Consider the following 12,221-nt stretch of genomic DNA (forward strand, 5'->3'; position numbering starts at 1 on the left):
CGCACCGGTTCTCACCAATTTGCTTCCTACCAAGCACCGGCATCTCGGGTAGGACCGGAGAGTCCAGGACCACCAGCAGGACGGCCCCCTGTCCCGCCAGCCCGGAGCCCCATTGACTGCCCTCCCTGCTCAAGGATCAGACAGTCCCCGCCAAAAAGGAGTCCCCGCCATTTTCTAGCCCGGGAGCCCCGCCACAGGGCGAGGAGCCTACTGGCGCTCTCGCCCTCCCCCCAAAAGCTGCTTCACCTCCCAAATGGAAAACCATGGCCCCCAAAAACATGCGGATGAATAACTCCAACCCTGCATTGGATAGGTGCACCCCATCCGCCAGATACCATTCCGATTTTGATACTTGTACCAAGGAATGCCTAATGGATCGTATGGAAGAACCAAGTGGTGCTCACAACTGCCTATCCAATGATGGTCCATTCCCTTCCTCCTTTGCGTTGAGGTAGGACAGCTTATTTGGCTGAATTGATAGCATGACTATTGCTCCACGATAGCCCCCAGTATAGTCTGTATAAAGAGCTCCTGCCCTCTCTCTGACAGATGCACCCCAACCTAAATAATTCTTGGCCTCAAACCTCAGGAGCAGCACCTTGCCCCAAGGCCCATCTCAGAGCCCATTGAGTAGAGAAGGCCCCCGTACACCCCATCTCCATTTTTCAACCCAAGGAATCCATGCCTGCCCGATAAGACCCAGTGCCCAGTTGTACTTCCATTATCCTCCCTCAGGGAACTACCAATCCAGTACCTTCAACAAAGGATTGGCCCGACAGGGTGCCACACCCAAAGATCCTCCCTCCTAAATGATGGCCGGAAAGTCTGGGACCACCAGCAGGTCGACCCACTCTCCCACCAGCCAGGTGCCCCACCAGCTATTTAATGGCTGATGGCAGCCAATCGGGCCCCTCACCAGTGACTCCCCGAAGCTGCATAACACACCGTCCGTACTGCCGTGGACTCTGTGCCTCCGCTCCTCAAAGACCTATTCTCCGTTGTTTATATGCCTAGTGCTTGTAGACCAACCCTTGTCTACGCCAGGCCAGCTTGCGTGCTGTGAGTGCCCAACGCACCCCTCACTTACTCCAGGGTTTCGACCCACTTCTCAGCCAACTCCTGAGACTCCTGGTAATGGACCATTGAGACTGAAACTCCCTGCCCCGTTATTGTAGGCCACTCCCACGTGGAATGCTATCTCGCTTCCTAGCCATGTGCTTTTGATACCTATACATGTTAAAGTAACTGACACCTGCCATGTTTTACCGTCATTCGACAGACTAGCTTCTAGTCTTGGCCTTACCAGGCTGAATCTTTGAAGACGATTGCTACGGCCACAGCCTCGCTCTGGGGTGGGGGGGGGGGGGGGGAAGGGGAGCACCTTGGACAGAGGGTACTACATGAATGCACAACCATTGAAAAATCCTGGCACCCCAGTATCGCCCCAATTCAGCAGGCTGCCGAGCAAAGTATATGCTGGACCCCTTGAATGAGTGCTAGTGGACCTCCTCTGTAAGCACTGGCCCAAATTATGTATGACCTGTGTTTCTCCTTCTGAAGAGTGTACCGCTCCAATTGTCCCACTGCCATGTTGGACGCTTGTGTACCCCCATGACCTTTCCAGCTATGCCATTTACATCTAAAACAGGCTACCAGCCCAACCTGGAAGCAGATCAGCAGACGGCGTCCCCACTCAATCTGGGTTCTCCCTGGCCCTATAGTTCTGTGCCTCCTTTTCTGGGGTGACCAACCCCAATGAAGGTCCATCACGAGCAAATGCAGTCATTACTTATATGCCTCTTGCCCGAAGCCCCCGAACCTCCTGCGCTGGCTGTTCTGGAAAGGTTAGTGGATGTTGGGGGACCAACCACCCTTGTCATGATGCACGAGTATATGCATCCCCCAGGAGTATGTGGGGCACTTCACCGTTGTAATGCATACCATGTCGTGCACTAGATATGGGGCTGAAGGGAGCAATGGCTGGACGCTAGCTAGGTCTAGGTCAGCATGACGTTTGCGCGATGCTTAACTAGCTTGGCCAGAATTAATTATACCCACAGCCGCTGTGATACCAGCGTGAATAATCAATGCACCTGATGAAGAGTCAGGATGCGCAGCATCTTGCGGAACGCCTTAGTTCCTTTCTCCTAATTTTCCATTAAATAGATCTTAACTAATTTGGTTCCCTTATTCCAAGACTCCAACTAATCTTTCCCAAACAGCTCACCAATGTGAGCGGCATGCTCGCTTCCTACCATAGATGTGCCCCGCCGGCAAAGGCAACTGGCTCTTGGCCCTATGAAGCGGAGAGTTTCCAAGATGGTCTCCCAATGCAGCAGCACAATTGTTTGAAGTATCTGCGCCCCGCTGTGCACTCACTGCTGCTACAGGCCCAATGTGATGCTGGATTCCAATGGAGGTGCTGGTTAACGACACCCTCCATTAAGGCATACTCAAATTAAAGATAGGGCCCCTATCTTTTAAAGGCACCTGTGTACACATCTCTATGTTTACGAAAGAATGTTCCCAATGATCGTAGCAACCCTTCGACATAAGGCCTGTGGTTAATTGCCATCTTTTGCTTAACCACTCGACTATTACTAGGACGTGGGTGGAATAGGATACCCAGTGCGCTACAGACCACACCAGCCACCAACTTGCTACCCTGACCGAGCACCAAAGTGGGAACACAAAACGCACCGATTGCCAGAATCCTGAGGCCATAATGCTTCTTCAAAAGCATCAAATGGCAATGGGGCTAAATTATTTTCTTTTCCATCCAAAGACAAGCCGGGATTACACATATGGAAAATGTATCGCATCTCGGAATGATTCAGGACTGTCTCAATGTGCTGTTGTTGTGGCAAGTTACTCCTCCTTTGCAGGCTAATGTAACTCGCTGTAACGCAAAACCAAATGCTGTACTGACGTACATCGGGGTTAGGTCAATAATCACGTAACAGCTGGTATATAGGGAGACCTTGATACAGTGACCACGCTGAACATGCCTAATAAAAAGGTGCAAGTCCCGGCTCGTTAAAGACCTATAACCCTATAATTATGAGTCTGATGCCTGTTTCATGATATACCTCCTAAATATTTCTCTGCTCCTGTCCGTGCTCTTAGAGCCACGACAGACCATGACATGTGTTATGAGGCTCCCTGTTAGCCGTACACTCGCCCGCCTCTAAAATGGCTTAATTTGCCCAACACTAATGTCAGGAGCCTCTTACTACCCTCGCAACAGGTATTGTGCCCTTTATGTTGAGAGTCTTAAACAGTAAACGTACATGCCCGTAATTCTAGTTCACAAGGCGAGGCCAAAAAGGGGCATCAGGAGGTACCTCTGCCTGTTGCCCCAGCAGACCACCCTTCCGCAGTCTTTAACAGTCTGAACATGCCCCTTCATGGCAAGGCAATATTGTTTTTTGGTACCCTCTACTGGATTTAGTCATTTTCGAACTCGGTGATATTGAAATTGTACGTATTCATAAGCTTAAATGGCCGGTATAGATTTTATACCCGAGACATTCACCAAAGCATCCCTTTCCCGTTTTACTAAGCAAAGTGAAAAGATATATTTCTCACGGCCAATAGGAGCAAAACTAAACTATGAAAACACTTCCAGCTGCTGAACCGTCAGCAGAAACCCCTACGAAGTTTGAAGAAATAGAATAAACTGGTCAAGAAATGGAAAACATTCACGTTGGTTGTGCAACAGCAATGGACCATGCCTTCTCGCTGGTGCCGAGCCCCCCGAGGTTCCCCTTTATGGCTCAGAAGCACGGCTCGTCGAGGACTCCCCCTGCCTCCCCTGGCGCACTGCTCCTTCTCCCCAGGCTGTGCCCCCCTATGCAGTGAGCCAGGCCCTGCCCTGCATGCCTTCACTAGTATTGTTCCCCTCGCCTGCCCTCCGTATTGTTGCACAGGCAGATCAGCCAAAAATGGTTTACCCCATAAGCTGATAACATCCATTTCCAGTGTCAGCCCTCTAACCATTATGGAGAGCGACAATTAATGCCATTAGGGACAGTCCTTAGGGACACCACTGCCCACTCCTGGGATTTCCTTTAAGGGCCTAGTGCACTATGGGAGCTGTAATCTGGGTTCATTTGAATGAGGCTAACTGGGGAAAACACAGTTGAAAAACTCCAGTGCTGGCCTACCTAGATGTCCTATTACGTCGGCAAGTTTGATCCTGTTTCGTTCGCAAAGCAATGCATCAATTTTTGGGAAACTTACCCAGTGCTGGCCAACCATGACTAGCCTTACCTGGATTTCACCCGCTCTAATGAGTTGATTAAAAGGAAGGGTGGAAAACCAGGGCCCGTCTTAATGACAAAGGAATGCTGACCTCACCACAAAACCCTCTTCCACCCCGGTTGGCACGTTCAACTCCCACCTCGGAAAATTCCGCTAAACCAGCTTCACAATCCTGCTACCATAGAGGTAACCTACCACCTGCCTATTGCGATACAAACCGCAACTGAATCCTTGATCCCGGAGCCTTCCACCATGGCAGCTGGCACCTTGATGGTGTTACGAAACTTCTCACCCTGCTTCGCGCCACAGCTGTAGGCTGGCCAAACAGGTCGACGTCTGGATAACATTCTGCCACCATCCCAGCGTGGTGCACCTCCCCGGTATCGCCGACATTAAAGTAAAAGAAAAAAAAAACAGCCATGAATATATGATACCCTACACCATTGTATTGTGAACCCCCCAAATTATTTACTGCACTATTGTTGCATTACTGCAGCCTTGTCGCAGGCTACGTCAAAGGTACCCCCCACCGCCTTTCTCAAAAGTATACTGGGAGGTGCGCGTGATAGAGATCAGGGTATGTATAATATTCCCACTACCACGGATAGAGTAATCTCACAGTTACACGCACATGCATACATCATACGCTAGGGCCCATTTCACTACACTAACATACGCTCAAATACTCTACCAGCAATAAACCTGTGGAAGGAAAACTCCTAATCACCCTGCATCTATATCAAGGTCGATAAGACCTGGTTTTTGTGACTGTCCTTAAACATAATCTATACAACATATACAGCAATAATCAAAAATGTAAACCCAATAATTGACAAGAAAGAATATCCAACACCATGTTTAAAATTATATTGCTTTATCTAAAATTAGTCAAAGGAAATCAATCAGAGTAAATCATTTTCTCATAGTTACCTATTCTAGCTAAATGTCAGAACGGGTCAGGACAAGTCTCTCGGTAAATGTCTCTCAAGACGAAGTCCCTTCAGCATCAATCCTCAGCAACGCAGATTCGGTACGCGGCAAAGGCAAAATGGCAAGTGGCAAAAACCCTCTCTAGGCTAACATTTCTTATAGTTTCTAAAACAATGGAAAGATACATTGGAAACATAGAAAAAGCTGTAATGTCCGCCGGACCTGCTGAGCAGAGCGAGAAGGAAAGGATGTAACATTGCTACATTTGAAAATCTCCGCTCAGGAAAAGTTCACATAATAGAGACTACGGAACAGGAACCAAGAAATAAAACATGTATCTTATTAGTTCTACTTCTCCTCGGCAATCGAGCCACAGTTCAGAGTTTTTCTCTAAGGCTCCTTTGTTTCCCAAGGCTGCCAAGGACATTTTCATTTCACTTGGAGATCTCCCAAAACTGCTGCTGTCCTCATGGAAAGTTTTCAAACAAGCAAGCAAGGACCATGGTCAGTTAGCTTCAGGACCATTTCCAGCAGGGGTCTCCCTCGTCACAGTTTTCATATTATAAATCACAGCCAGGCTCACAAATCGGCCATCTTTTCTAGGCCATCATAGGCCTCAATAGACCATCTTAATTAAAAGAAACAAAAACAACATTACCACAGCATAGTGATTAAACAGTGTTAACCCCACTAATACCCTTATGTGTATGCATCTATCTAGCACTTGCAACATAGAAAAGCATTAATTCGGAAAGCATTTTGTGCTCAAAAATAAACAGCACATAGCAACGTTTAAACATGAAAACACGCACGTTATTTTTAAACAGCACATTTATGCGCACCCACGTGTAACTCTCTCTTGTTAGGACAAACGGATTGATTAATATAAACGCACTTGCACAAGACAAATAATTAATTATTAATTATTAATAAATTAGTACAACGAATAGACATGCCAGAGCTTCAAAAGCCACTGAATTTTCAAACTGAAAACTCTGCTCCAGCAATCCCCCCTTTGGTGATTTTATCACCAAATAAACCCAAAAAAAAAAATTAGTGAAAATTTAGTCCCATTTTAGGAGAAATCGGAAATGTCTTTTCCCCCTTACACAACATTACACACCAGTCACTCTTTCATCATCCCTTTTTGTCTCTAAGTAAACACTCTCCCTTAATTCTTCTAATTCAATTTCTTGCGGTTCTCTTTTCAACCTCTTGTTTTTCTTTTCTTTATTCAATTTCTTCTTCCCTCCCCTGTTTTTACAACACACACACACCAATCTTATTATTAATAAAGCAACAATTATACAAGTTAAAGGAAACAATATTCTACCTATAATAGTACTACCTATTTTTGCAATAAAATCCTTAACAGCTATCATTTTATTAGCTATTTTAGTCCATAAATTCTCAGCTTCAAGTGGTACTAATTCTTCATGCAAATCAGTAATATTTTTGATATAGACCTTCAGGTCTTTGCTTTCGTCTGGAATGTAAGTGCAACAATGTTGAACTTTCAGCATTCCACAGACTCCACCCTCCTTGGCCAATAGAATATCAAGGGCAAGTCGATTTTGCATAGACATGGCACGTACGGCACTTAATTCCGTATTCACCAAAAGAAACCCTCCAGCGGTATTTGTCGATAAGCGATCAACCACTGTGGACAGTTTCCGAATTCCATAAGCATTCAAAGAAATTCCCACTGCTGGAATCAAAACCCCAAAAATGTCACCCACTATTTCAGACCAAGTTTCTCTCTTAAAACGCATTAGTAAGTTAATATGTTCTACATCTGTTATTTTATCTATATGAAAAATCTTTGGAAAAACCAGGCCCACTTAACACGTGCCATACCAATGGTCAGGCAACTTGTAATAAGCCTTATTCCCACAAACATAATATACTCCTGGAAAAATTGTATCTTCTCCACCTCTGAAACCCCAACCTGTTGCAATGAAGTATGTATCATGGCACTCACTAGTCCCAACAAAATATGTATCATATTGGGATTTCCTTCTCGTAATACAAAGTTTACCCTTCTGTGGTGCATCTAAAGCTAAAGTTGGACTAGCCCCATTCCTCAACTCTTTTCCCATCTCAATGTCCCAAATTGTCTCACTCACTTTGTATTTTCCCGCTTTCTCATGCATGTTCAATCTCCTTTCCTCTACCATATCCAGGAAAGCTTTCTCCTCTCCTTTCAAACTGCAAGTTAAATTATTCTTAAAAATGTAATCTAATGTTAATCCTTTTTCTTCAATAAAAATCTCACCAAAAGTGTTAGCTTCTTTAGCTGGATTCAGCTCTTTGTTCATTGGCAAGTGCCCAAAAATACTATCTCTGTTAGACATCTTATAATCTACTTTCCCTAACAAATAAAAAACACTACTTAAAATACTACAGGAAATACCATATGTAGCTGGTAAATGATGATAAGTAACACCCTCTGAAACGGATGCAGGTAATTGCATACAAACGTAGCAATCCCTTACTTCCATTGTTTTCACATATTCATATAACAATTTTGAAAAAACATTACTAGAAAAGTTATTAATTGACCTATCTTTGTGTATGTAAGTATTACTAATTCTAATTGGAACTACTTTTTGCGAATTCTTCTCTACATTTGTCACATTCTCTGTATGCATCTCAAACTCTATTTTAAAAGTAACTTATAAAACTAAAACACCCCATAGAAGCATTAATAATCCAGTACAGCAGCAGCACATTCTACACCACCTTTTAAAGAAGGCACATCTATTTCTATTATCCTCTATGTTAACCATTTTACTACTTTAGTTTAGCCTCTACTACTCCACTACTGTTGGAACTTCTTCAATTCTTCAGCAATTCTTCAGCTTTCAGTTTTTCCAAATGATCTTTTCGTTCACTTAATCCAAGTGAATCCTTCCTTTATTCAGTTTGGATACTTGTCATTCTTCACTTCAATTTCTTCAACATCAAATTGTATTAGATCTCCGACATCAAAATCCTCAGTACTCGACTCTTCTCCAATGTCAGTCAAGAGTACTTTCAGAATTTCACCAGTATCTTCCTCAACCACTTCTCTCAAGATCTCTTCCGGATTATCTCGAGTCACTGTTTCTTCTTTTCCTCCTTCAGACAGTGCCACATAAGACCATTCCGGTGATCTGTACTTTTGGTTGGGTCTTCTTACTCTTTTAATTTCCACTGGTTCGTTTGACTCCTTTGATTCTTCTCCTTCAGCTTTTGAACTTTGACTCGAAACTTCATTCACTTGTTCAGCTTTCGATGTACTTGCTCTTATTATTCTGTATCTCAGCCTCTTAACTCTGTTGTTAGGCCAACGATCTCCTCTTAACACCTTTTTCGGCTTTATTTCTTTATTACCTCTTTCTCCAATCCAAGTTCTCTTTCTCAGAACTCGACCCTCTGTTTGTTCATTCTCATCATCTGTCTCAAGTGCCTCTTGTTTCCGTTTTCCAGCAGCTTTCTTCTTTTCCACAGATTTTTTCACCACTGTTTGAGACTTCCCTACTTCTGTCCCTCCTCGGGTCTCCGACACGCAATCTTCTTGCTGTCTACTTGTCCCTTCACCTGGCTCATCAAGAATGTTCCCTACACCTCCTCGGGGGTCTTCCGCAATCTGTCCCTCTCTATCTTCTTCTGACCCTACTTCTTCAAGTATAATCTCAAGTGGTTCTTCAATCTCCTCCTCTTCTGATTCAGGAGTAGTCTCTGTGTGATTTCTTTTTTCTTTTCTTTTCCCTTCACTGCTGTTTGAAACTTCAGGCTCTCTTACAGAATCTGATCTCTTCTCTGATACTCGCAGTGGTTCATTCGAAGCTTTTCCTACTTCTTTCCCCACTGATTCTGTATCTTCATCATCACTGGAATCTGACTCTTCAAAATACTCTTTACCAGTCCCTTCTTTTGGGTTTGGAACTCTCAGAGTATGACTTGCATGTACCCAGTGCTTCACTCCAGCACACTTTACTGCAGTCGTCGTAGTCAGAATAACTTGTCTCGGCCTTCCCCACCTTGGAATCAAGCAATTTCTTCTTCTGTGAACTTTTATCCTCACCCAGTCTCCTGGACTCAGATCATGGGCTTGCTTCTTCTCAAGTGTGGTAGCTTCTTCTCCAACCTGGTGAAACACAGAATGAACTGCGTCAGCCAGGCCTTTACAGTAATCCAAAATCATGTCATCAGTTATTGTCACCAACTTATTGACAGGCACGAATGCATGGCGCATTGCACGTCCCATGATTATTTCGTGCGGACTCAAACCAGTAGTTCTATCTGGAGTAGATCTCATAGTCATCAGAACTAGAGGTAAAACATCTGGCCATTTCATGCCAGTGGCTAAGCACATTTTTCCAATCCTATTCTTGATTGTGCCATTAATCTGCTCAACCACACCAGAAGCCTCTGGTCGGTATGCACAATGTAGCTTCTGCTGTATTTTCAATGCTTCACAAATCAAACTCATAAGCTCATTTTGAAAGTGTCCACCTCTATCAGACTCAACTGTTACTGGAAACCCGTACCTAGGAATCAACTCCCTTAACAGTAACTTTGCCACTGTTAATCCATCATTTCTTCTAGTCGGGTAAGCTTCCACCCACCTTGAAAACAAACAGACTACCACTAGAACATACCTTAGTCTGTTTACTTGGGGCATTTCAATGAAATCAATCTGCATTCTTGTAAAAGGACCTCCTTCTCTGCCTATTGTCCCCAGACTCACCACTGTCTTTTTCCCAGTGTTAAATTGCTGACAAACTAAACACCTTTGACAAATGCTTTCTGCAATTGTCCTGAACTTTGCATTGTACCAGGTCTGCTTGAACGACCTAACCCTCGCATCCCTCCCCAAATGTCCCTGGCCATGATACATCCTTGCCATTGACGACAAGATGGAGTTGGGCATTACTGGTCTGCCATCTCTGTAGACCCAAACATGGTCTGTTTCTCTTGGAGCACATCCTGCCTTAATCCAATCTTTTTTCTCTTCCTCTCCTGCCTCATCTTGCAACTGTTTCACTTCATCCCAGGTTTCTAAGACATTAGTAAACATCACAGAGAGTAAAGACATTTCCCCCTCTCTGTCCCTATTGATGGACTGATTTGTTTTGGCACAGTATTGCGCAACATCGTTGGCATAACGGTTTCCGACCGTTATAAAATCCTCCCCTTGTCCATGGGCAGCACATTTTACAACTGCTAACTCCTTAGGCAGCTGTATCGCCTCAAGCAATTTACCAATCATTTCAGCATTCTTTATCGGAGTTCCACCCGATGTCAAGAAACCTCTTTGTAGCCAAAGCTGGCCAAAATCATGCACCACTCCAAATCCATACTGACTATCAGTCATTACAGTTATCCTCAAATCTTTCCAAATTTCGCAAGCTTTTGTCAATGCCACCAATTCAGCAACTTGCGCAGATTTCACTCCTTTCAATGGTGATGCTTCCATGACCTCTGAAACTTTACATACCGCATATGCTGCACGTAGCACACCATCATCATTTCTCAGGCATGATCCATCCACAAACAACACATGATCACTCTCATTCAAGGGTAGATCCCTTATGTCTGGTCTCGGTTTTGTACAGTACTCAAGCACATCCAAACAATCATGATCATCTTCCATTTTCACACCCACATTTTCAATATCTGGCAAAAGTGTCGCTGGATTCACATTTACACATCTCTCAAGAGTCACATTTGATGCTCCCAGAATCACTTTTTCATATTTAGTCAACCGACTATGTGACATGTACTGAGTTCTGCTTCTTGTCAAAAGAATTGCCACATTGTGAGGTACGAATACCCTTACAGGATATCCCATTATGATTCCCTCACTCTGTTCCAGGCTTCTGCATGTTGCTGCCACAGATTTCAGACAACCTGGTAAACCCACAGCTACAGGGTCAAGTGTCGATGAGAAGTACGCAATAGGCCTTCTCAGTAATCCATGTTTCTGAATTAACACTGAAAGTGCACATCCATTTCTCTCACTGCAGTACAGCTCAAATTCTTTCTCATAGTCAGGCATACCCAAAGCTGGAGCCTCACACATTTTATTTTTGAGCTCTTCAAATGCTGCCATTTGTTCTGCATCTAGATCCAATGGATCTGTCATCTCACTTTTTGTCAGTTTAATCAGTGGCTTTGCTATCAAGGAAAAATTAATTATCCACTGACGACAATAACCCACCATACCCAGGAACATTCTCACTTCTCTCTGGGTTTTTGGAGCTTTCATTTCTCTGATTATTCTGATCCTGTCATCAGTCACTTTTCTCAGACCCTTTTCAATATTGTGTCCAAGATAATGCACCTCTTTCTTGCAAAATTGCAATTTGGCTGGAGATACCTTTAACCCTCCATCTCCCAGATGATTCAGTAAAGCTATGGTATCTACTTCACAAGCTTCACGTGTCTTTGATGCCACCAGTAGGTCATCAATATACTGCACTAGCACTGAACTCTCGGGCATGATCAAACTTTCCAACGATTTCTTCAATAACTGATTGAATATCGAAGGACTCTCCGTATACCCCTGTGGGATTCGACACCATGCTAAGATACGCTGGCCAAACCTAAATGCAAAAATCGGTTGGCTATCATGATGCAATGGAATTGAAAAGAACGCATGACACAAATCAATCACTGTATACCACTCAGCATCATGTGGAATTTGATACAGGATCACTGATGGATTTGGCACAATAGGACAACCTGCCACCACAATTTGATTAACTTTTCTCAAATCCTGTACAATCCTAAATTTCCCATTGGGCTTTTTTAGTCCCATTATCGGTGAATTACACGGACTACTCAGTAGTTCTCTCAGGACTCCTTGCTTAAGCATTTTCTCAATTATAGGAGTTATCCCTTCAATTATTTCAGGTGTCATTTTGTATTGAGGAATGTTAGGATATGTAATTCCCTCTTTTACTGCAATTTTCACTGGATCTACATTATTCATCAATCCCACATCCTCTCCAGTAAAATCCCAAACTGTCCTTTTCACT

This window comes from Triturus cristatus, chromosome 12, assembly GCF_964204655.1.
Source record: "Triturus cristatus chromosome 12, aTriCri1.1, whole genome shotgun sequence".
NCBI lineage: Eukaryota > Metazoa > Chordata > Amphibia > Caudata > Salamandridae > Triturus > Triturus cristatus.